General features: G+C 40.3%; 1 pseudogene across 1 annotated transcript; it reads right to left on the reverse strand.

Annotated features, from left to right (window-relative positions):
* Positions 1–9,437: 9,437 nt before the first annotated feature.
* LOC308338099 (patched domain-containing protein 3-like) lies at positions 9,438–25,135 on the reverse strand (annotated as a pseudogene). The gene is made up of 4 exons: positions 23,996–25,135; positions 22,930–23,051; positions 14,020–14,165; positions 9,438–10,941 (listed from the first exon to the last, which is right to left on the reverse strand). The product of its transcript is annotated as a patched domain-containing protein 3-like (transcript).
* Between the last annotated feature and the right edge of the window lie 2,076 nt (positions 25,136–27,211).

Consider the following 27,211-nt stretch of genomic DNA (forward strand, 5'->3'; position numbering starts at 1 on the left):
GAGTGCTTTCCATAGAGTCCATAGCATGGGAATGAAGATGGCAGCCTCCCAATCTCCGGCCCGGAGGAGCCCAGAGCTCGGGGTCCCACTCCTCAGTGTGCCCTCAGAGAAAAGCACCCAACCGCCCCGCCTCCCTGGCCTCTGGTCGTGTCTAGAGGAAAGCGCTCAATCGCTCGCACTTGGAGAAAAGCGCCCAGTCGCTTCCATCTCTGTGGCCTCCAGCCACGCTCCGAGCCCACCCAGCCAGCGACTGGCACAAGGTAAGCCCGGGCTGAGAGCTCACTACTTGGCTTTGTCATGTAGCCGGCTTCCCCGCTCCAATACCTGCAAGCTCTGTGACACTCAGACACCCCCGGTCCTTCTGTGACCCCGCAGGACCTGGGGCAACGCTGACCCCGCGTGGGCTTCCCCCGGTCTAGCCTCTGGAGCGATGTCCCTCTGTGGAGCAGACTTTTAAAAGTCCCGATTTTGTGCTCCGTTGCTCCGCCGCTTGCCGGGAGCCGGCCCCTCCTCCCGGGGTCTATCTTCCCATCGCTTTGGATTCACTTCTCCGCAGGTCCTACCTTTCAGAAAGTGATTGATTTTCTGTTTCTAGAATTGTTGCTCTTCTTCTCTTCGATCTCCCGTTGGATTTGTAGGTGTTCGCAATGGTTAGATAAGCTATCTAGCTGATCTCCTGCTATCCGATGTTGTCTCAGCCTGCTACTTCTCCGCCATCTTGACTCTTCCTCAAAAGCTAGAATATCTTAAAGATTTTTTTTTTTTTATTTGACAGAGGTCACAAGTAGGCAGAGAGGCAGGCAGAGAGAGAGGAAGGGAAACAGGCTCCCTGCTGAGCAGAGAGCCCGATGCGGGGCTCGATCCCAGGACCCTGAGATCATGACCTGAGCCGAAGGCAGAGGTCTCAACCCCCTGAGCCACTCAGGCGCCCCAAAAAGCTAGAATATCTTAAGGAGACTTTTAGTGAAAGGCCAAAGGCCTTGGAGCTACTACTAACAACCTTGTGGCCCTTGAGGAGGCTGCCACGGAGGTGGAAAGTGAGGAGAATATGATTGTGGAGAGTGGTGAAAAGAGAATCCCTGTTACATGGTGGCCAAAAGTTGAAAGGCATGGTCGATGGCCATGATACTGTGGAATCCTGGGAACTAGAGAAGGCCCTGAGTCAGCTGGATGATTAAACTAAGAATCTTTTAGGGCAGGATGTTGCAGGTGCCATCTGGCTTCCTTTTGCAGTTTGTTGCTCAACGTAAAGAAGAGAGAGAGAAAAGTTAAAGGAAAAGTTGTTAAACATGAGGGAACTGCTAGGTTTGAAAGTGCCCCGTCTCTTCAAATAGCAGACAAGGCTAAAATTAAGAAATGGCTCTAGGAAAAGATCAAGTCCAAAAAACTGTTAGGAAAGCATGGTCTCAAGATGAAACCAGGCATGGAGCGGAGTGACGTCATCAAGATGGCAACACAATGGCTCCCAAATGCAGCCCTCCTCCCAAGAACAACTAGTGACTATCCATAGGCAAGACACCACTTGAAAATCCAGGACGTGGGGGTAGGGTTGAAGCATCCCCCTACCCCCCAGAACACAGAGACTGAAAAGGGATTGCATTAGAAGGGTAAGAAGAGCAGTTACACTCTGATGGCATCACCCATCCACAGGCCAGCACCGGGATGCACTGAGAGGCACCCCTCTTCTTCCCCTCCCCTCAGGCTGATGGTTTCTCTGGTGGGAAAAATAAAAGAGCCCAAGGTGAACATCTAGCTCTCCCGGCATTGTGGGATGTTTCCTGCAGGGCCCACTTGGGTCTTGCCTCACAAGGATCATAGGGGAAGTCTGTGAGGTTTGATCCCTGGGGATGGGACTGAGATGGAGGGGTTGGGGTAGAGTTTACAGCAACTGGTGCTCAGACCTTGGCTGACAGCATTCTTCTTGCAGGAGCGAGCAAGTAGGCATGGCAGCCAATGGCTCTGCCCATCTGCAGAGCTGAGCTGGTGGCCCTGTCTGGCCAGGGAGCAGCTCAGCTGGATTATGTCCACAGTAAATGAGCCATACACACCTGGGAGCCTGTTCAGTCCTTCTGCCTTGGCAGGGAAGTGAGCTCAAAGCCCTGCCTGATACTGAATACAGCCCTGTCCTGCCGGAGCAGGAAGCCTAACCAGAGTACCTGGGACACTGCATAGACGATCCTACAGCCCCAATATGTAGTAGGAGCAGCTGCACAGAGAGCCCAGCCGGTAGCTCTTCTGATCTCCAGAGCCAAGCCAGGGGCCTGTTGGGTCAGCAAACTTGGTGGCAAGTTCTGCCTGATTCAGGTACCCATCCAACCAGCCATACCAGCCTCGGACCCTGTTCTGTCACTACACCCAGGCAGGGAAGCAAATTCGAAGCCTGCATACTGCAGAATAGAGCTCACAATCTTACCTAAGCAGGAATCCTAATCAGAGGACGCGAGGAGCTGTGCAGCCCAGCCTACAGGCTCTAACCCACGAGCCAGTTCAGCAGGTCGATGAGAAGGATATGTGGTTGGAGAGAGCCAGAACGTTTTAAAATGTTTTAGCCCACTAATTTTACAACACCAGTTTTTTTTTTTCTTCCTGTTCCTCCCCTTCCTTTCTGTTTTTTAAGAGATGTGGTTTGCCATTATCCCAGAATAATGGAATTAGGAGGTAATTTATCAGGGTTACTCACTGTGTTCAAGTCTTTTTACCTACTGGGGTCATCTTTCTCTTTAAATCTCTACCAGGTCCAACAGTCCCAAGGAACAGGGCTGACTCCCTGCTTGGCTTGCCATCAGCCTGTGCTCTGACACCCAGAACACTTCCAGAAACCCTCCTGATGCCGGTCTCCACTTAGTTTAGGGCCCCCGAAGATTTGTGACCTAGGTCCGGATGTTTGGCTTGGATCTGGCCCCTGACCCCTGCACTACACTTTCTTCTAGAGCTGCTCTGACACTTCCCTTGAGGATCCTAACCACTCTGACCCCAGTGCCCACTGATGACTGCTGACAACCCCTCTCGGGTTGACAAGAAGTCCTGGCCCCGGCCCTGCTCTGCTTCTGGTTGCAGTTTGGCTTCTGGTTCCAGACTGGCTCTCAGTTACAGGCTGGGTCCTGGGTAGTGATCAGACTCCGCTCAGGAATAGCCTTCGAGGGACTGAGGCTCATTTCTGGGAAGGTAAGGATGTTCTCAAACCTGACCGCAGGTGAGACAGCAGCTACTGGACAGATTGCCCGTCTCCACCCCACCCCACAGATTCCTGGAGAAATTCTAAGAGAGTCAGTTTGAGCTCCTGCTGCTTGTGCCCAGATCCTGGGATCTTCCTACGGTGGGGAGCAACCAGTTTGAGCAAAACTGGTTTGTGGTGTGTCTGTCCTCGCAGGAGCTAAGTTAATACAAGAAACACTTCTTAAAGGTGCATAAAATGCATACAGGTTCTACAGGACTCACAGTTTATAGGGGGAATTTGGCTTGTTCACAGACACAGATACACACACCCACACACCCACACACCCACATACAAATGAATTCCAACTGGCAGTTTTTACCCTCCAGGGGATTATCCTGCAGCATAGTTCTTAGGTAGGGCTTTTGTGAACCTGTACACCTAATTTAGTTATTTTCATTCCCTAATTACAAAATTGGTGCATACATTCTCCTTGTAAAAAGTTAGAATTACGTAAAATGAAAAACGGGTGTTCATCCTAACAAACCATTTTTTATGCATTTGCACATTTCAAAATACATGTAAGTATATGTTTTTCATAAATGTTATATACTATTTGTGTATGCAAATTTCATTTTTCATAATATATCAAAGGATCTTAACATGTCTGTGCATATGGATATCTTATTCTTTTGAACTGTTCTCTAATCTTCCAGTGTATGAGTGAAACATAAATTAGTCATAACCCTATTGATCTATGGGTGGTTTAGAGTCTTTTCTGTTATAAGCAGAGACTGTTAAAAAGAACATTGCTGTAAATAATGCTAAGTGAATGAATGTCTTTTATTCAGAACACAAGATCCATATCTGTGAGATAATTTTCTAGAAGTAGATTTACTGGGCCAGAGGATATCCCCTTTCAAGTTTCTAGAGCGATTGATAAACTAATATGCTTAGAGTTTGTCAATTTACACCCTCAAAAGCAGTGTATGAGGTTTTGTTTTGACATAGCCTATACCAGAATGTCAGTAAATGATTTGATTTGGGTCATTGGTATCTTACTTTGGTTTTATTTTTATATTATTGCTTAGAATCATCATATTTCTTCTTTGGGTGAGCTCTCAACCATTTTTCTGGTTTACCTTTTGGACTGTTGGGATTTTCTTCTTGATTTATGAGAACCATTCATATATTAAAGAAAGGATCACTTTAACTTGTATTTTGAGTCATAAGTTCTTCCCTCCACCCACCCACCGCTGCCACCTTTGTTGGTGACCATGGCACATGTTTGTAGGTGAATTAACTAACACTTTGTTTTTATGAGTTCTAGATTTTGTGTCATAATAGACAGACTTTGTGATTGTAATTAACTACTACATAAAAAATTTAAATAACCATCTGGAATTTATTTTAGTATAGTGTAAGAGGTTAAGAATCAATGACATTGAGTGCTTGCTGTTAAGCAAAAATTGTGCTGTCTTTCCATAATATGGAATGGCAATTGAAACATGGGTGCCCACTCAAGGACTACATATTCTAGTCCCTTTGGCATACATGTGTAGCCATGTGGCCTGTAATCAAGTACAGAATATAAGCAGAAGTGATGTGTATCACCTATAGGCCAAGACCTTTAAGAAGTTCTCTGTCCTGCCATCTAGACTGAGGCAACAGAGGAACCCATTTAAATTGTGGCACTATAAGTTGGCAGGAATTTGGGTCCCTGAACTACCATGGTCGAGATAGCTACTCACTGACTAGGAAAATCTACTGTGATTGTTACATGAGTGAGAAACATTCTTCCATTGGGATAAGCCACTACAATGTTGGGCCATATTATTAAAGTGGCTAGTATGGCTTTACCAATAAAGTATCCAGTGAAGAGATAGCTGTCCCTAACCACTCGTGTCTGAGCACACTTCATTTTACTCAGTGAACACTCTGCCAACTGTCAGTGGAAGGGAAGTGTTAGTTACATAGCATTTGTAAAGGATCTGGAAGAGAGGTGATTTATCATGGGTGACTTTCAGAGTTAACCACATGTTAAAGTGAGAATTCTATTCAGTGCACCTGTGTCACCCATATCACTAGACCAGGAAGAATCTGAAAGTAAAAAGCAGAAGTATATCAAACCAATCCCGGCTTATTTTAATTCAACTATTAATAATAATAATACTTCATTTAAAATAAGACATTCAAATTTAATTTAAATTAAGTGGTATACCAGGACAGTAGTGGAAAACCAGTTTTGGCTGCTGGAGATAGAATTAACAATCACATAGAAAACTTAATAATAACCTATACTAAGCAAAATAGGCTTCGTTTATAAATATGAATGGATAATCAAAGATTACATCTGAGGAATACACACAGAAGGAACAAGATGAGCTAATAAAATACCTGAAGTAAGTGAACAACAAATATTTGCTGATAAAGCGGACACTGAATTTAAAAATATTCAAGCATGACAGTATGTACTTTTTCCTCTTAACGGTCCAACATCAGCCAGATTTTACAAATGCTTGACTCTTTGAAAAACTACTTTGAAAATCAATCTAGTGCCCTACAATGGTATTGGACTACTTTGTGAATGAGTCCTCTATTTGTTCTTGTTGCAATTTGTTCAAAATCAGTTGTGATATTTAATCAAGTGTTCAATGAAGGGAAGACCAAAGAAACGTAAAGCTTTGAAGCCTTTAGCAAACTGGAATTATTGAAAACAAAATGTGTGAATGGGAAGCCGTTGAATTCATCACTACAAAAGCCAGGAAGGAAATGAACAAATCAAACAAGGAGAGCTCAAACAATGTATCTGATTTAATTTTGCAATTTTATAATTGTGTTTTGTAATTTCTTAACTTGGGAGAAGAATTTTTTGATGAGCTTCCATTTGGGGGATAAATTTACATTCTTTAATGAATGGAATGAAATTGAAAAGACCTATTATTTTGCAACATCTCCAATTGTTGGCCAAATATTGAAGATAATCCGAGATAGAATTTATTTGATGAATTTTGTGTTATAAAATATTTTCTAAGAATGATAATCTCAATGAAATAAAAAGAGACAGTAGATGAACATATATTGACTGAATTATTTAAATATTTCCATACTTATTAATAACCTTCACAGAGTAGACTATTCCTGAGCTGACCAGGAATCTCACCATATGTAGAAACACTTGTTTTTTCAATCAAATATGGGCTAAAGAGAAGAGTCTATTGAAGGTATCAACAAATTCAAATTTATTAATGACAAAATGCAAACTTGAAGAATATTACAATATTATGCATGAACTAAGAATAACAAGAACATATTTGTAATTAGAGTCCCAGAAAGAGAGGATAGAGACAATGTGGCAGAAAAATATTTCAAGAAGTAAAGGCTAAAATATTTCCAAATATGATAGAAAATATCAAGCTACAGGTCCTAAAAGCTCAAGATACCCAAAGAAGGTTGAATAGAAAAAAACACCACACACAACAACATCATAGTCAAATTGCTGAAAACAAGTAACAAAGGAAAGTATTAAAAGCAGCTAGTGAAAAAAAAAGACATATTCCATAGAGAAGAATGGTATAACAATGGAAACTGGATTCTAGTCAAGTAGACGATGCAAGGACATTTTTAAAGTGCTGAAAAAACCCTCTCAACCTAGAGTTGTAAATCCAGTTAAAGTATTCTTTAAAAAAAAAAAATGAAGGGAAAGCAAAGGCATGATCATTTGGTCCATGATCAAAGAAGAAATCACTAGAGAAATGGGAACTTATTTTGAAAGGAATGTTAAGGAACACCCATTGTATAAAAATTTGTGGATACAGTTAAAACAGTAGTAAGAAAGATATTTATAGCATTAAATGCTTCCTTAGAAGAATAAAGGTTTAAAATCAAGCTACTACCTTAAAGAGCTGGAAAATGAAGAGAAAATTAAACTCAAAGTAGAAAACAAGAAGGAGCAAAGAGTAGAAGGCAGTGAAGCAGCAAATAGAGAAATAAAAGAAGAAATCAATAAAGTCAACAGTTGGTTCTTAGAAAAATTTAATGAAATTGATAATTCCTTGATCAAGAAATAAAAGGGATATAATACAAATTACCAATATCAAGAACTGCACAGGGGACATCGCTAGAGATATTAAAATGATAATAAGAAAATTATCCATTGTCCATTTAGCTAAAAGGGATAATTAAAACATACCAAAATGACCCAAGGAGAAAACATCTGAATGTCCTTATATTTGTTAAAGAAAGTGAATTTTAAATTAAAAAAACTTTCCAGAAAAGCTCTATGCCCAGTTGACTTCACTGGTGAATTCTACTAAACATTTAAGTAAGAAATTGTATCAACCATACATCATATATTTCAGAAAATAGAAGAGGAATATTTACCAGCTCATTTCCTGAGGGAAGCATAACCCTCTTATCAAAACCTGAAGAAGGCATTATGAGAAAAGGGAAATGCAGACCAATATCCCTCATGATCACAGGAACAAATATCATTGAAAAAATGACAAAACAAAGACAGTAATATACAGTAACACTAATATGCCATGACCTAATATGAGCCATCTTAGGAATGCAAGGTTGATGAATACACTAAAAAGTCATTCAACATAAATTGTCACATTTGTAGATTAAAATAGAAAAAATGATAATCTTAATAGATGGACAAAAATTATTTGACAGAATTCAATACACATCCATGGTAAAACCTCTCAGCACACTAGAAGGAAAAGGGAACTTCCCCAATCTGATAGAAACAGCTATGACATACCTCCAGGTAATCATATTTAGTGATGAAATATTGAACATTTCAGAGTTGGGAACATGGCAATGAGGTCTGCCTTTAGTGTGTTTTCCCACATTTTACGGGATGTTTTAAGCCAGTACAATAAGTCAAGTAAGAGAGAAAGATTATATGGGAAGAAATAAAATGCCTTTATGTGTCCTTTACATAATTGCACAGATAAAAACTGCTAAAGAAACTACAAGGATCGACAAGAACTAATAAATGAACCTAACAAGGTTACACAATATAACTTAGGTATACCTAAATCAATTGTATTTTTATATAGTAGCAAAAACAAAATGGAAAAGGAATTTAAATTTACTTACAAGCCATAAAGATGAAAATTTACTTGGAAGTAAATCTACCTAAATCTATAAGGTAGTCCTGAGGAAAATTAAAGAAGACACAAATAAATGGAGAGATAAACCATGTTCATAGGTTAGAAGATTCCAAATGGCTAAGATACCTATTTTCCCCAAATTAAAGTATAGATTCACTATAACTGAGTCACAAACCCAGAAAGCTTTCTGATAAATTGACAAGTGATTCTAAAATTAGTATCTAAATGCTAAGAACCAAGAATAGCCAAAATAATTTAGAAAAGAAAAAAAATGTTGGACACATTATACAACCTAATTTGACGATTTAATAGAAAGGTCCAATAATCAAGGCACTGTGGTATTGGCTTTAGGATAGACAAACAGATCAATGCACAGAAATAGAGCCACACATAAATTGTCAGCTGATTCTTTGACAGAGGTGCCAACTTAATCCTACGCTGAAAATACAGTCTTTTTACTAATGATGCTGGAAAACTGGATGATAACTATTATGGGAAGATAATGAACTTCTATCCACACTTCTCAACAAAAGATTTATGGATCACAGACCTCAATGTAAAATTAAAACTATGAGCTTTGAGAAGATATCATAGGTGGATTTTTCTGTCATCTTGGAATAGACAAAGACTTCTTAGGACACAGAAAGCATTAGTCATTAAAAAAATGATAAAATGGATTTCAAAACTTTAAAAATTTCAGTTTATCAAAATATACCATTAAGAAAATGCATACAAAGCACCAGACTGGGAGAATAAATAATAAGTTGTACTTTTACATAATAATGATAGAGGAAGTACAATGAAAATAATATTCCATTTATATTATAATTATAAAATATTTGAATTCCAGGCATAAACTTCTAACAATGAAACAAAAGGAAAAAATAATTGGAAAGTCATACCTTATGCTTGAGTGTATAGACTATAATAAAGATGACAACACTTCCTAATTTAGTAAAGATACTTTAATGTAAGACTAATTAATTTTTCTCAGGATATTTTAAATAACATCTTTAAATGGGATTTCCAAGCCAAGGAAACATGCCTTTGTTTTAAGTTTATTGACTATTTCTGATAGTGCATTTTTATCAGATTGGATTCTGGCAATCAGGAATTCTAAAATTGGTCTTTGATTTGTTAGCAGATATTCAAACAAACCTTCAAAAAAAGGTTAAGAATACCGGAATAAAAATTAGGCCTTGAGCAGCCCCAAATACCATAACAAGAAACATAATCTTAAAAAATGTCCTGAAGATGTATGCTTTAGCTGCAGATAAAACACACACCCCTATTACTGTTGAAAGTGCACTTTGTAACACTGGATAGCCTAGCAGATACAATGCCTCAATTGTTTTTTGGTTTACTGAGGGCTTAGAACTGGAAACAAATGCATAAGAAATGTGTGCAGAAAAATCGAAAGAAAACCCTATACAAATGACAAGATTAATCATGGATATGGAATCAAGATTGACATTCCAGAATCCCATGAAACCCGTTACTCCCACAATCACAGAAGCAATAGCAAAAGTTACCCACAAGGAACACAGTGGGTGAGGAATTAACAATAAGGAAACAATGAACATAGCGGTTGATGCAACAATGACATTTCTAACAGTATTTTCTAATATTGCAGTATACTGATCAAAATATATGAATGCCTGGTTATACACCATCAGGGGAATTTCGCACTTTTCAGCTTTGCTTCGTAACTGGGATAACATCGTCTTCTTATTGATTGAAGAGAAACACCCACGGTCTGAATAAAGCCCCGGGAAGAAATGATTTCATGTGATGATGAAATGTTAATATCATACATAAAAAGTGGAAAATGTGTTAAAAAATTGGGCAAATTATTCATAAAAGTATGCTTATCACTTAAATCTTGCTGGCTCTTTTCCATATATTGCACATACTCTCGTAACCAAAACTCTGTAAGACTTTTATCTACATAGTCACTGTTTTCCAAATTTGACAGACATATTTCCAGTTTTGGCCTAACACCTTCATCCCAGTAGTTATAGGTTTCTGTAACAATAACCATAACTCTGGGACCATAATCTGAAAAATATTCTTCTTCTACATTAAAATATGGTGTGATGTAGGAATCGTCACTTGCCAAATTTCGAAGGTCTAAACCTTCCTGCACTTGGAAACACCCATAGATGCTACTTATGATGTACAAAATGTATACAAGCACTACAAAAAATTTGGACTCGGTTCTTGTGAGAAAAGGGCCAAAATAGTCTCGAAAGAACACATTCATTGGATGGACATCGGTTTCTTCTTCGTCCGGGAGAGAATCACATGGGAGACAGCAGGATCTTTTTAATGAGGAACATTTTTGGTCAGGATTTTCTGGCTTTTTCAACCAGCGTAGACAGACTCTTTCTCTTTTACCATCCAGGGCCATAAATGCCCCAAAACAGTTGATGTTATAGAAATAACAAAAGAGCAGGGTTGTTCCTGTATAGATGCAAAAGTACTGTACGGACCTGAAAGAGGTCATAATCCCTGTATAGAAGGCCAGGACGTTGGTGATGGTGGTAATTGTAATCGACACTGCCACTTTGGAATAGACACTGGACAGACGCTGTTTTATGTTATCCATGAGGCTGGTCTTCTGCCAGGCAGAAATCATTATGAACATATCATCAACCCCGACACCTGTTAAAAAAAAAAAAGAAGAAGAAGCCATCTTCATACATATTAATATCCATTAAAAATTAAATGCATAAACTCAAACCATCTTCTTTGTCCATCTCTTAAGGTCTGATTTATCTCGCCCAATCTGTGCTTTGATACTATGTTCTCTGTTGCCTCCTTTGCTTGCCTCTGAAGCCACACCAGAATTCGCCCCTTCCTCTGTAACAACTCTGGGCTTTGTATGCCCTCCTGTTATTTGTACATAGCATAGGATAGACCCGATACTCTGCTCCTAGTCTTCGTGCAGGGTGTTTTAACGATGAGTCAGGAAACCTGTTGTGGATGTTAGCTGAAGCAGGATTAGCAATGTTATCTTTGATTCCACTGGATTATCTGAGAGACCATTTTCCCTCATAAACCATTTTACACAAATGTACAGACACACTGAGCCAACATTCTGTTGCTTAAAATATAAGCTGGACTTATCTGTTCTACAGTTAGCATCTAAGTATCAATGTGGTAGGATTTGAGAGGCACCGCATAGTACACACACACACACACACACACACACACACACACCGTTTTCCTCCTAGCCTGTTTTTGATACCCAGAATGTTATCACTTAAACTTACTTTCCCAGGTTAAGGCATTATTATTAAAATGCAAGTACTCTTGAGATCAGACATGTGCACCAAAGTAAATCTCAAGAATCCCTTGCATAGGGGTGCCTGGGTGGCTCAGTGGGTTAAAGCCTCTGCCTTCGGCTCAGGTCATGACCCCAGGGTCCTGGGATCGAGACCCTAATTGGGCTGTCTGCCCAGCAGGGAGCCCGCTTCCCTTCCTCTCTCTCTCTGCCTACTTGTGATCTCTCTCTGTCAAATAAATAAAGAAAATCTTTTAAAAAAAGAATCCCTTGCATATTAATATCTACTAGGTAATCCTTTTCTATAAGGATGTTTCATGATGGGTTTGGAATAGAGAGGACAGAACATTTGAGGACTTTGAAATCACCACTGAAAACTTGGAAAGGAGGACTAGAAAGAAGAATGGGGATAGTGAGGACAGCAAGAGCATTTGCAGATAAGTTTCACCTGCCTCAAGATTTCTGCTAGAGTTGACACTACTTTCACCCATGTATATTGATACAAACTTAATGAAATAAACAAGGAAATACACAAGGTAGAATAAAATGCTGTTCTCCACTTCAATTTGGGGGTATCTTCTCTACAGGAGGGTACTAGGAATTGCAACTTTGTCTCTAATCAGATGTTCTCTGGTTATGATCAAGCAGGCCGAAGGATCTAAATTAACATAAGGCTACACAGAATGTCACAAATGCATCCTGACATCCCATGGCTAGCGGCCTTGAGGATTTCAGTTGTACTCAGTGGGACAAAAGGGAAGAATCAGAAGTACTAAGGACCAAGAATGAATTCATTGATATTTACAAGGTATTTAAAAACTAGTTTTATTTTTTTAAATTTTTTTATTTTTTAAAGATTTTATTTATTTGACAGAGAGAGATCACAAGTAGGCAGAGAGAGAGGAGGAAGCAGGCTCTCTGCCGAGCAGAGAGCCTGATGCGGGACTCGATCCCAGAACTCTGAGATCATGACCCAAGTTGAAGGCAGAGGCTTAACCCACTGAGCCACCCAGGCGCCCTAAAAACTAGTTTTATTATTTATAGAACCTTATTCAGAAATTGTCCTCGCACATTTCTTGAGTTGTTTAAATCACACACACACACAGAGCCATTCACACTCCTGTGAATACACAAACTATACAATCCTGGTTTACATGAAATCAATTAGATACACCTTAACCTTGTTATTAATGGCTGTGGGGGGGGGGGTGAGTGACTAAGTATGGCTGTGTACTAGGAAGAGATGCCCTGACATCCAGCATACAGTTCATCCACTGTCTCCCCTGGGAAACCAAATACTACCTCTTCCAAGCTCCTTATTTTCTCAAGGAGAAACACCTTTGTTTTCTCATGCTTATTATAAAATAAATTTTTTTAAAGATTTTATTCATTTATCCGAGAGACAGAGATCACAAGTAGGCAGAGAGGCAGGCAGAGAGAAAGGAGAAAGCAGGCTCTCCACGGAGCAGAGAGCCCGACGCGGGGCTCGATCCCAGGACCCTGGGACCATGACCTGAGCCGAAGGCAGAGGCTTTAACCCACTGAGCCACACAGGCTCCCCTATAAAATAAATTCTGAAAGTATAGGAAAATATGGAGAAAAAATTTAAACAGCTGTAATTCCACCCTTCATTTTTACATATATCCATCCAGAATTTGCTCTATACAAATACACCAATACAACTATATCTTTCTGTTTTGAACACCCTGTTTCATAACAAGCATTTTTCTGGTAGTGGTTATATATCTTTTGTCTACCTTATATACCTTATAAATCTACCTCTTTCTAAGGATTGAATATGATTCACAATTTTAATATGCTACATTTGAGTTGCCCAATCCCATGCTGATAGGGAATTAAATGGTTTTCAAAACCTTCCTGTTCTAAATAATGCCAAAGTGAACATGCTTTTACTTTTTGAGCACTTGTCCAATTATTAGGACAAATTCCTAGGAAGTGGAATCAGTAAGTCAAAGACATTCCCTGTTTAATTTTTAAGTCTTTTGATTTGCAAAACTGGACTCAAAAAAGGGTGTACCAGGTTACAGTTTTCCGCTAGCAGGATGAGTGTTCATTTCCATACAACCTTCCTTCAATCTTGCCGATATTCATTAATCTGATATGAAAACAAGGTGTCCATTTTTGTTTTAATTTGTATCCCTTGGTTAATTGAGAGGTCAATTTTTTTTCTTATTATTTCCAGTGATTCATATTTTAGATTTGGGTGTGACCCATCTGTTCATGTCCCTTGTCTGTGTTTTTCCATTTGGGGTGCTAGATTTTCTCCCTCTAAAGACACACAATTCAATTTTATTTTCTTTTTTCCTGTCACCTCATTTTGATCTATAGAACCACCCAGATATAATTATTTTGCTTAATCTAACCTAAACTCCCTCCCTTATCTACCCCACACCCTCACATATACAACATGTAACCTCCTGTTTTGTTTTACTCACCCAGAATAAGAAACGGTGAATTTGCAACTAGGATCACAAATGGCACCCCCATGTACAACATCAGGCCAAAGCCGCTCACCACTGCCAAGGCAGCAGAAATCACCCCAAAGGCTGCAGTCCACATTTTGTTACGTACGCGGTCACACCTGTAAATTTGGAAGGAAAAATCATGGGATTTGTGGTGGTAGGTTCTATACTGAAATTCCATCAGTTTGTAACATTTTTTACTTGGACACCTGTTCAGAAGGCTCTTGGGCAATAATTCCCGTACTAGTCTAGTGGAGACCTTTAATTCCCAGGCACTATCCCAGACCAAGTGGGAAAAAGGAGAGAGGGAACAGAAAAGCTATCTGAGCTTTTACAAAACTTTCTAGGCGATTCTTCTGCAGGTAAGCAAGCTACTACTCCACTGATTGTAGTCGAGAACCACAGAGTTATACTAAAACACTCCTGATGGTTAATTCCACTCTGCTCTTCAAAGAGTATAAATGGACTACCACAGCAAAGGGAGGGCAAGCCTTAGCAGAGTAAATATCCATATCCAGTGTTCTTTTCACCCAACCCTTGACTCCAGCTCACCATAGATGCAAGCCTAAATAGCTCATGTATTTCAGAGCCAGTTCAATATGTATTTTGGTTAGCAAAATGTAGAAAGACTCCTCCTAAGACGTTTTCAGGATTTTCATCTACTGCTGAAGCGGGCTCTAGAAAAGTTGCTACTAATTGCAAAAGAATTGGAAATGTAGTCCATTTAGAATAACACAGCCTGGGCCCATTTCCCAGAAGTGGGAATATATAGACAGCATTTTAAAGTATGGGTTCAGTACTTTACCTACCCAACAGCCACAACATTATACTTTTTTAAAAGATTATCTGTTTATTTTTCAGAGAGAGAGAGCGCACAAGCAGGGGGAGTGGCAGGCAGAGGGAGAAGCAGGCTCCCTGCTGAGCAGGGAACCTGATGCGGGACTTGATCCCAGGACCCTGGGATCATGACCTGAGCTGAAGGCAGATACTTAACTGACTGAGCCTGCCAGGTGCCCACCACATTACATTTAAAAATTTTAAAATTTATATTTCACATTGTTTGTTAAGTGCTTCAAAACAAATGACTGATACTCATCTCTAGACATTTTTAGTAGGAGAGACAAACTAAGTTTGGATTGAAACCTAAGAGTCAACTATGGAAACGGAAGCATTGATTCTAATACAGTAACAACATGACTAAAGACCTTTTACTGTTGTAACAGTAAAATAGCTAAACTTTCTTATTATGAAAAAAATGTTCTGCACCATGGTTGTAGCTCACTTTCTGTCAACCCACCAGTTCTAGGAGTTAAATTCAGGGCCCTAAATCAACCACACAGACAAAATTCCAGAGCAAAAATAAGTTGCTTTGTTAGACTAAAATTTGACTATAATGAATACTTTCTTAAAACAATACTGGCTTATCTATGAAAAACCTGCAGCAAATATCATTCTCAACGGAGAAAAACTGAGAACTTTTCTGCTAAGGTCAGGAACATGGCAGAGCTGTCCACTATCACCACTGCTATTGAACATAGTACTGGAAGTCCTAGCCTTAGCAATCAGACAAAAAGAAGAAATTAAAGGCATCCAAATCAGCAAAGAAGAAGTCAAACTATCACTCTTTGCAGATGATATAATACTTTATGTGGAAAACCCAAAAGACTCCACTCCAAATCTGCTAGAACTTGTACAGGAATTTAGTAAAGTGTCAGGATACAAAATTGATGCACAGAAATCAGTTGCATTTCTATACATCAGCAACAAAACAGAAGAAAGAGAAATTAAGGAGTCGATCCCATTTATAATTGCACCCCAAACAATAAGATACCTAGGAATAAACCTAATCAAAGAGGCAAAGAATCTATACTCAGAAAACTATAAAGTACTCATGAAAGAAATTGAGGAAGGAACAAAGAAATGGAAAAATGTTTCATGTTCATGGATTGGAAGAGCAAATATTGTGAAAATGTCTAAAGCAATCGACACGTTTAATGCAATCCCTATTGGGGAATGTTGAAAAAGAAAGCCAGAGTTAGTGGCATCACAATTTCAGACTTCAAGCTCTATTACAAAGCTGTTATCATCAAGACAGTATGGTACTGACACAAAAACAGACATATAGATCAATGGAACAGAATAGAGAGCCCAGAAATAGACCCTCAACTCTATGGTCAACTAATCTTCAACAAAGCAGGAAAGAATGTCCAATGGAAAAAAGACAGCCTCTTCAACAAATGGTGTTGGGAAAATTGGACAGCCACATGCAGAAAAATGAAATTGGACCATTTCCTTACACCACACATGAAAATAGACTCAAAATGGATGAAGGACCTCAATGTGAGAAAGGAATCCATCAAAATCCTTGAGGAGAACACAGGCAGCAACCTCTTCGACCTCAGCCGCAGCAACTTGTTCCTAGGAACATCGCCAAAGGCAACGGAAGCAACGGCAAAAATGAACTATTGGGACTTCATCAAGATCAAAAGCTTTTTCACAGCAAAGGAAACAGTTAACAAAACCAAAAGACAACTGACAGAATGCGAGGAGATATTTGCAAACGACATATCAGATAAAGGGCTAGTATCCAAAATCTATAAAGAGCTTAGCAAACTCAACACCCAAAGAACAAATAATCCATTCAAGAAATGGGCAGAGGACATGAACAGACATTTCTGCAAAGAAGATATCCAGATGGCCAATAGACTCATGAAAAAGTGCTCCACATCACTCGGCATCAGGGAAATACAAACCAAAACCACAATGAGATACCACCTCACACCAGTTAGAATGGCTAAAATTAGCAAGTCAGGAAATGACAGATGCTGGTGAGGATGCGGAGAAAGGGGAACCCTCCTACACTGTTGGTGGCAATGCAAGCTGGTGCAGCTACTCTGGAAAACAGCGTGGAGGTTCCTCAAAAACTTGAAAATAGAGCTACCTTACAATCCAGTAATTGCACTACTGGATATTTACCCTAAAGATACAAATGTAGTGATCCGAAGGGGCACAGGCACCCAAATGTTTATAGCAGCAATGTCCACAATAGCCAAACGATGGAAAGAACCTAGATGTCCATCCACAGATGAATGGATAAAGAAAATGTGTGTATGTATATACAATGGAATACTATGCAGTCATCAAAAGAAATGAAATCTTGGCATTTGCGATGACATGGATGGAACTAGAAGGTATTATTGCTGAGCGAAATAAGTCAATCAGAGAAAGACAATGATCATATGATCTCCCTGATATGAGGAAGCTGAGAGGCAACGTGGGGGACTTGGCGGGTAGGAAAGAAATAAATGAAACAAGATGGGATTGGGAGGGAGACAAACCATAAGAGACTCTTAATCTCACAAAACAAACTGAGGGTTGCCGGGGGGAAGGGGGTAGGGAGAAGGTGGTGGGTTTATGGACATTGGGGAGGGTATGTGCTATGGTGAGTGCTGTTAAGGGTGTAAACCTGTCGATTCACAGACCTGTACCCCTGGTGCTAATAATACATTATATGTTAATAAAAAAAATTTAAAAATAATTTAAAAAAACAATACTGGCTTATGGCAGTTTAAAAGAAGAAGGTAACAAAGATGAACTCTGAAATCAGAAAGATTAAGGAGGATAAAAGTTACATATGACACATTTATTTCCATTCCCTCTTTCAAGTTTCCGGATTTTTTGGTATAAATTTTCCAGAGGGTGGGAGATATGATTTTAATTGCTGAGTTGACTTTCTCTCAATGACCTTTATTTTATTTTTATTATTTTTTTAAAGATTTTATTTATTTATTTGACAGATGGAGATCACAAGCAGGCAGAGAGGCAGGCAGATAGAAAGGAGGAAGCAGGTTCCCCGCTGAGCAGAGAGCCCGATGTGGGGCTTGATCCCAGGACCCTGAGATCATGACCCGAGCCGAAGGCAGAGGCTTTAACCCACTGAGCCACCCAGGGGCCCCTCAATGTCCTTTATTTTAATGTTCAATAGACCAGGGAGGAAAAAATTTGAACGTGAACACTGTAGGAGTTTGGTGGATACATGTGCAGATATTCCAGTGCCCTAGAAGGATTCGGTTTTAAGCAGTTTATCAGAATGACCTCGGAGAGTCTTAGAACTTCGGATCTCCTGGGACCTAGCTCTGCAGGTCCTGACGCGACAGGTTTGTGGGGAAGCTGCAGGGTCTCAACGTCTGAATCTTTCCTCATATGATTCCAGTGCTCAGGCCGATTTGGGCATCGCTGACAGCAAGATGGCCCATCCTCTGAAGTTTTAATTCACTTAGCAGAGAAGGGCTGAACTAGAAATTACTGTCCTTAGAAAACACTCTGTATGTTTGGTGAGAGATCCTTATCTCCCTTGAAAGGTAATCATGTCTCCCATGAGTAAACAATAATTTCCAGTGTATTTGAGAAGGGAAAGATTTTCCCCAGATTGTTTCAGAAACTGATTGAATATTTGGGGTGAGTTTTGACCTTTCCAAAATGTTAGACAAGTTTGAAATAATCTGGAAGCTCAACATACCACTACTGTGCTGTAGAAGGAGGTTCAGGTTAGAGCATAAAGTTGGAAAAGTCTTACTATTGTTCTTATGACTTCACTATAAGACAATGAATATTGAACCCTAAAATGTGTTCGAGCAAGGCTTCTGTGTGAGGCAAATGCAGGTATGCAAGGAGTAGCCTTCCTGTGTAAGGATCTGAGACGAGCAGGACGGCCAATGTTTTAGGGACTGTCTAGGAGGCCCGGCCCAGAACAGAGATAAGAGATTCTCTGTGATAACAGAGAGAGAGGAGTGGGAGGTGTCTAAGAAACTTAGAAACACTCTCACAGGAGAATGGGTTTTATTTTTGATACCAGAAAAGGCATGAATTGAACCATCATGGCAACATCTTTACTTTAAGTATTTTCCTGCTCCTTTTCCTCTTCTCCTTGGGCATGCTCCAACCAGGAGCCAACTTAGCAAGATGAGAAGTAGGAAGAAAAGTGCTACAAGAGGACTGGTGAGTCCCTTTTTTCCCCATTAAGGACTGTCCCAGGCAGCACACTCTGCCTAAGAGTGCTGGCGGCGTGGGGGTTGGGGGGAACCTTAGCTTCAAATCTAGTTATTTTTTGCTTTTTTTTTTTATTACATGATTTTGTTTTGTCTATTACATGGACATGGACATTTTAATTCAGACTGGAGGATTTTGTCTTACCTAAGAATGACCACAAAAGTCACAGGGCCTGCCTGAGTTTTCATGGGGCAGAGGAAGAACTGCTCTACCTACAAAACTTAAAGAGAACAAAGGGAGACAAAAATAAAGTTGCTGTATGTTTATACCTCATGAGTCCTATGTGTTCAGTATGTTGGTTACAAACACATAAAGTCTTCAAAGACACATAAATATAAATCATTTTCTAATTGCCTTTGGTACAGGATTTATTTTCTGTATTACTGTCCATAGTCATTTGTAAAGATAAGCAAGAATTGATATGAACTTGTATCTTCAGAACCAACTATCTAGTAGACAAGTTTTATCAAACCAGTTGTTGGTACCTTGTAGATTCCACACTAGTTTAACATTTTTTTTTAACTCTACTGACTTGAAAAAGACAGAATTTTGTCTTTTCCCCTCTCCACATTCTGCCTCTCTCACTTGCTCCCTCCCTCCCTCCTACACTTGCTGTTTAGTATTTTGGTTTGTTCATTTTCTAGGGCATTGTGGTCTTTCTTTCCAGAATAACAAAGTTGTGAGGTAGTTTATTGACTCTAAAGAGGTACCCATTGTAGTTAATTGACTCCCTTTGCCTACTGGGGCCTCATTTTCCTCTACCTTAAAATCTAGAGGTTGAATTATATCATTTGTTCCCAAACCAACCTACAAATGAGAATCAAGTAGACAAGTTTTTGAAATAAGATTTTCAAACTGAAGCCCCAGAGACTTGATTCAATAGAGCAAGGCCTCAGAATACGTGGGCTTAACAGTTGTCTCTGTGACTCCGCTGTGAGAATCACTGGAATGATATAACCTGTAGTGTACTTTCTACACCTAAATTCTTTTATTTGTCGATATTTTTCACATTTTAGCTTTGTGATCACAAGAGACTAAATTAACCCTAAGGCCTAGATAACAATTTTTAAGTGCTTAACAAGATAAAGCCCACATCAGAACAATGAAGATATCTAAGTCAATTAAATTAAAGATATTTTTATATAGTTAAAAGTACTAGTTCAAACTTAGAAATAAGGACTTGTTGTTTAGTTCTATCAGCATATCTGCCTCCAAATGGTCATAATTGGCAAATATGTAAGGTAAAAAAATACACCAAATCAAACAAAACTGTCCACAATTTCTTTTTCTTTTTAAGATTTTATTTATTTATTTGTTAGAGAGAGAGAGAGGGAGCACAAGCAGGGGGAGTGGCAGGCAGAGGGAGAGGGAGAAGCAGGCTTTTTTTTTTCCTATAAATTCAACATCTTTATTACAAAATTTATTTATTACAAACTTTATTAATAAATAAATTTATTTATATAAATAAATTTATTTATTACAGATTTATTTAATTTATTTATTTAAATTATTTATTTAAATTTACAAATAAATTTATTTATATAAATAAATATAAATATAAATATATATAAATATAAATACTTATTATTATTATTATTATAAATACTTATTACAAAATGCCAATTGCCTTTTTCTTTTAAGAAATGGAAAAGTCAACCCTCAAATTCATATGGAATTGCAAGAATCCCTGGATACCCAAAATAATCATGAAAAAGAAGAAAAGAATTGGAGGACTGAGATTTCCAGATTTCAAAACTCACAACAAAGCTATAGCAATTAAAACAGTGTGTTGCTGGCATACCACAGACATGTAGGCTAATGGAATAGAATTGAGAGTCCACAGAAATAAACCCATATATCTACAGCCAATTGATTTTTTTAAATTTATTTATTTGATGGACAGAGATCACAAGTAGGCAGAGAGGCAGACAGAGAGAGAGGGGGAAGCAGGCTCCCCGCCGAGCAGAGAGCCCGATGTGGGGCTCGACCCCAGGACCCTGGGATCATGACCTGAGCCAAAGGCAGAGGCCTTAATCCACTGAGCCACCCAGGTGCCCCTCTACAGCCAATTGATTTTTGACAAGGATGCCAAATCCAGTCAACTGGGAAAGAACAGTCTCTTCATCACATGGTACTTGGAGAACTAGGTTTCCATATGTGCAAGAATGAAGTTAGACCTCTATTCACCCCATTCACCCCATCAACAACTTAAATATAAGAGCTAAAACCATAGAAGGTTTTCAATTCTTAGAAAGAAACAGGGCAAAGGTACATGACCTTGGACTTGTCAACAGATTCCTAGATGTAACACCAAAAGCATAAGTAGCAAAAGAAAAATGGTAAAAGATAAATTGGGTTTCTTTAAAATTAAAAGCTTTTGTGCATTAAAGACATTATCAAGAAAGTGAAGAGACCGTAGGACAGAGTGGGAGGAAATATTCATAAATCATATATCTTTTTTTGAGAAAGAAAGAGAGAGCAATCGAGCAAGAACATGAGCAGGGGAGAGGGGCAGAGAGAGAGAGAGAGAGAGAAAATCTTAAGTGGGCTCCATGCCCAGCACCGAGCCCGACTCAGGGCTTGATCTCACAACCCTGAGATCATGACCTGAGCTGAAACCAAGAGCTCGACGTTCAACCAACTGAGCCACCCAGATGTCCCTACAAATCTGATAAGGGTTTACTATCCAAAATACACAAAGTACTCATTAACAACAGAACTCAACAACAAAAAGACAAACAACCCAATGGAAAAAAATGGGCAAAGGACTTGCATAGATATCTCTCCAAAGAAGACAGGCAAATGGCCAATAAGCACATGAAGATACTTAACATCATTCATAATTAGGGAAATGTAAATTAAACCACACTTTGCCACTACTAAGATGGCTGTCATCAATGTTGGTGAGGATGTGTGGAAATTAGAACCCTTAAACACTGCTGGTAGGATGTAAAATGGGGTAGCCTCTGTGGCAAGTGGTTTGGCACTTCTTGAAAGAGCTAAACACAGAACTACATAACTTGCCAATTCAACTGCTAGGTATATACTGAAAACAATTGAAAACAGGAGCTCAGACAAATATTTGTATACCCGTGTTCACTGCAGCATTATTCACAATAGCCAAAAGGTGGAAACATTTCAAGTGCCCAACAACAGATAAGTGAATAAACAGCACTGTTTATATATGATGAAACATTAGTCAGGAAAAGGAATGAAGTTTTGATACATGCTGCATCATAGTTGAACCTTGAAAACATTATAGTAAGTGAAATAAACCAGTCACAAAAGAACAAATATTGTATGATTTCACTTAGATGAAATCTCTAGAATAGGCAAATTCATAGAAATAGGAAGTAGATAAAGATTAACTGGGGGGCAGGGGAAGGTTGTATGTGGGTGGCTCAGTCGGTTAAGCATCTGCCTTTGGCTCAGGTCACGATCCCAGAGTCCTGGGATTGCCCTGCGTGGGGCTCCTTGTTTGAGGGGGAAGCCTGCTTCTCCCTCTCTTACTCCCCCTGCTTGTGATTCCTCTCTTACTGTCTCTGTCAAATAAATAAAATCTTAAAAAAAAAAAAAAAAGAAGTTAACAGGGATTGGGATGTGGGGAGGCCATGGTGGGTTACCAGCTGAGACTTATACAAATTCTGTTTGGGGTGATAAAAAATGTTCAGAAACAGATAGTTGTGATGGTTGTACAACAGTGTGAATCTAATTAATACCACTGAATTGCACATTGAAAAATGATTGAAATGACATATTTTATATCTTTTATATGTATTTCACCACACACAACTATTTTTTAAAAGAGTTAAGCAACTAATAAAACTGTTTTACCTGTAGCATGATATGATTGCGAATAATATGATTAGAAGGTATGCCAAGTGAAACAAAGGGATCACTGTCATAGAAGTGGCTTGAAATTCTAGTTGTCTGGAAAGTGATGTAAAGTAGACCACCTGCCACAGAAAATATACCCAAGTAAATAACTTTTCATTCCAATATTTGTGTGTAAGCGACAAAAACTACTGAAACACTACAGCTTATTCATTGAAACGACATGTTAAAATTTGTGGACTATGACTTTAGAATAAAGAAGACAACATAGATTTGCTTCTTCCCACAACTCTATGGCATGGTTTCCAAAGTCTCTTGCAAAAACCCAAAGTTTAAAACTCCTGAATATACAAAATCTGAGTTCTGTATAAGACCGTGAAGTCATTAATAGCCACAGAAAAGTGTCACTTTTTCTAAATTTCATTAGGTTGTTGACTTTTACTATTTTAAGTGCATTGATATTTCAGAAAGATCTGGTATTCAAAGGCTTTTTCCAGGAGCTGTCTCACTTTACCGGGCTTATTCACAAGTATTAAAGGGCTTGCTGGCCCAACATTACCGAATGGTTAGCATGTGCCTGGCACTGTGCTAGAACTTACGCAGAAAATGCTAAGCTAGTTCTTTTTTCATAAACACCATGAATTCTGCTTGAAGGGTTTTTTGTTGTCGTTGGTTTTTTTTTTTTTTTTTTTTTTTTAATTTCAGTGAACTCCAAACAAGTTTTAGGGAGCTTCCCCAAACAGCAAAGACTTTAACTAAAAGTAGGAATTTCAAAGACATTTGACTAGGAAACCTGATGAGCAATGTCTGTATGGAACAGACCTACCTTGAGGATGTAGAATTTGTGTTTTCCATCAACATTACTAAGGATTTAAGATTTGTGGCATCCTTTGATGTGTGAGATTAAGGACATTGGATTAAGTACCAAATAGAGTAGAGCACTCCCAGCGTCAAGGCAAGGACTCCATCAAATAATTGGGCAGCGCTACCGTTACAATCCTTGGAAAAGTGCCCTTATTCCTCCCACCTTCTCCCGGCCTCCCTCTAAGGCCCAGCCACCAGGTACCTGGATCTTCTTCAAGGCCAGACTCTTTTCGATGTTGCTAAATTGGTTCAGGAAATGGATCAGCCACATCTTGCTAAGCTCGTTGACCTCGCCATCCTCAGTCTTCAGGAAGTACAGTAGCCGCATGGCCTTGGCCCTCACGAGTAACTGGTTCTTCCCCATCCTCTTGCCTAAAAATGTTCCTCCAAGGGTCCCGGCCAGGTAGATGGGCTGGCCTGTTGGGTTGAAGATTGGGAAGGTGACGTTTCCCAGGTCGAGGTTTTTGTTCCTCTGCCAGACAGCCAGGAGCGGGTTGGAGGGAACGCAGAAATCCTCGTTCTTAGCGCACACCTGATCGTAGCGCGTCTGGGTTCCGTTTTCCTTGGTCACATACAGATCCTGTATCACAGCGTCCAGTTGACTGATTTCTTCCAGGATTTCTTGTTCCAGCAGGGAGGTGGTGTTGGAGACCGCCAGAATGCAAGCGAAATGGACGTCAGTGCTCTTCCTGGAGATGGAGAAGTGGTAGGAGTCGTTGGCGGTGAAATGTCCCTGCACAAAGCGCCGCTCAGCCTTGGCCGGGCTCCCGATGGGGGTGTACTGCTCCTCCAGGTTTTCCTCTTCATCCTTGGGTAAGTAAATCAAGCCAGTGCCCAGAACGGCCGTCAGCGCAATGGGCGCCAGCAGGAAGACCCAGGGGTGCGAGCCCACCACCCACCCCAGCCTTCCGAAGGCGCGGGAGAGGGGCGCCTCCAGGCAGTCGGTGTGGCAGCGGGGTCTCTCCCATGGCTGGTTTCCCGACCGTGACCTTGAGCGTGACCCTGACGCCGGCAGGCCCGAACGCCCCCTCGCTGACCCCGACTGGGAGTGCGACGCCCCAAGGGACTGCGTGCGCTGCCCGGAAGCCCGGTTAAGCTTGGGTTCCCGTCCTTGACGTGACTGCCAGGGCCGCTCTGACTCGGGCTTGGAGGCGGGGAGCGGCTGTGCCCGCGGGCGCGCCTCCCCCTCCGACGGCCTCCCGGAGTCCGGCCAGGGCCGGGCCTCGGCTTTCCGACTCGCCTCCCGCTGCGGCTGCCGCGGCGGCCCCGGCTCCCGCTCCGGCTTCTGGGCTGCGGACTGGGGCCCGGCCCCTGGCGCAACCTTGGAGGGACTGAGGCCCATTTCCGGGAAGGAAAGGCAACGTTCTCACTCCGGGCGGCAGGTGGGACAGCGGCCACCGGCCGGCGCGCCCCCCTCCACCGCACCCGACGGTTTCCTGGAGAAGTTCGACGGGGAGTCTGTTTGACTCCGGCCGCTCGCGCCCGAGCCTGCGGCTTCGGTGGGGAGCACGTGTTTTGACCCACGGCCCGACTGGCCCCAAATCTGCGTGTGGCGTGCCCGTGCCCTCCGGAGTCGAGTTAATACAGAAGCACTTCTTAAAGGGAAGATGCGTGCCTGTTCTACGAGGCTTACATCTTTGGGGGGAATTTGGCGCGCGCGCGCGCACACACACGTTCTAGCCTTTCTGGGATCATCCAGGAACACCGTTCTTGGGTAGGGTGAGCCTGGTACACTTAATTTATTATTTTCATCAGACCGAACATAAACATTCTCCTCGTAAAAAGTTAGAAAGCAGTATGTAGAAGGAAAAATGAGTGTTTATCTTTGGTCTGTTCCACAGTTCCCAGGACGGAGGGACCCCTGTGTTCATGGCACCATTTTTAAGAAAGTCCTCACCTACCTTTTAACGTGCAGGTGACTAGAAGGCAGGCAGGTGGTGAGCGGGTCCTCGAATTAGGAAAACTGCTCGCCATGTTTTCCGTGGTTGGCAGTCACTTAGCAGTCATCGTGGTTGTGTTTTTATGTGCGGAGATACCGCGTTTTAATGAAATCTCCAGATTGTAAGAATGTCAAGTCCAAGACGTTAAGGAAGATATCTTTAACAGTATTTAAAAGGAGAAAGAAATAGGAGATATTAAGTTGGCTTTCCAGAAAGTCATTGTTTAAGGGTGACCTTAATAACTACAAGGTGGCCCCCGTTTTCTGTTCTAAAAGTTACAGTAAATGGGAGGAGGGTTCCTCTTCTTCGTCTGCTTGTTGCAAGTCCTAGTTATAGCTATATCTTGAGTTTATCATTGGTGTGGTATAAATCTAATGGCATCTGTATCACATTAAAAAAATGGGGGAACTGATTTGGGAATTCCATTTGTTAAACCATATCTATATTATGGCAAGAATGGCTCAGTTCTTGTCCTAAACATTGAGGATGAAATGTTAGAGGGAGGGTGTTCACAAGTACTCTGTAATGTGCAAAACTAGGGCCTTTTACTGCCCATCTTTATGGTAGTTCTTTAGCACAACATCAGCGTGGTTTTTTTTTTTTCATTCTCAAAACACAACCCTAAACTTCTACAATTGCTCATAAATCAGCCACCGTGAAGTACTAAATTCTATAGAAAAATATGTACCTCGAGATTTGATTTTATTGAGTTTCTTCATTCTAGTTTATTAATTCTAGATTATTTAATTTCACTAATCTAGTTATGTAGATTACTAATGTTTGTGTGGGTTTAGAAGGTCAATAAAAAATATCACTAATAGTTATTCCCCACCAGTTTTTCTGTATCATTCCACAAAAGGAATTTGACATTTTTAAAATGAGCTCATCTGCTATATTTGAGTTGTGAAAGCTTTTCATATTGGTTTTGGAGCTCTAGACTATATCCAGTACAGCCAGCACATGGCCTAGAAGTCACATGGCTTAAGTGACAAGTCTCTTAAGTTGCTTCCTCTCAATTCACACAACACTCTGGCCTTTAATCTGAGAATGGTGTCTACTTTGTCAGGATTGGATTCTCCATACTTTGTAAAATGCCTTCTGGATGAGAAGGGGGTGGGTATTGGGAATTCAAGAATACAGTTTAGGACTTAAAATTTTATCTAGTCTATTTCTTATCCATCTTCAGTCTAGGTAAAATTAAACAGGCAAAGCATTACCTTTTCTTTATCTCTTATCGCTATGTGGATACCATTTCCTTCTGTTCCCCAGTCCTTTCAAGCAGCCCCCGTGTCCCATTTTTTTCTCTTGCCCCGTTTCTCCTTTTGTAAGTCTCATTCTCTCAGGTTAGCCAAACTGAGTTTGGTATAAATAAAGGGCAGTTGCCCATTATTTTTTATTTTTTATTTCAAAAACATTTTTGCCCATTACTATGCATAAGATGCTTCTCTTTTAACTGTGTATTTTAGTTACTGGTTAAT

Source organism: Martes martes, assembly GCF_963455335.1.
Source record: "Martes martes genome assembly, contig: scaffold_81, whole genome shotgun sequence".
NCBI classification, from domain to species: domain Eukaryota; kingdom Metazoa; phylum Chordata; class Mammalia; order Carnivora; family Mustelidae; genus Martes; species Martes martes.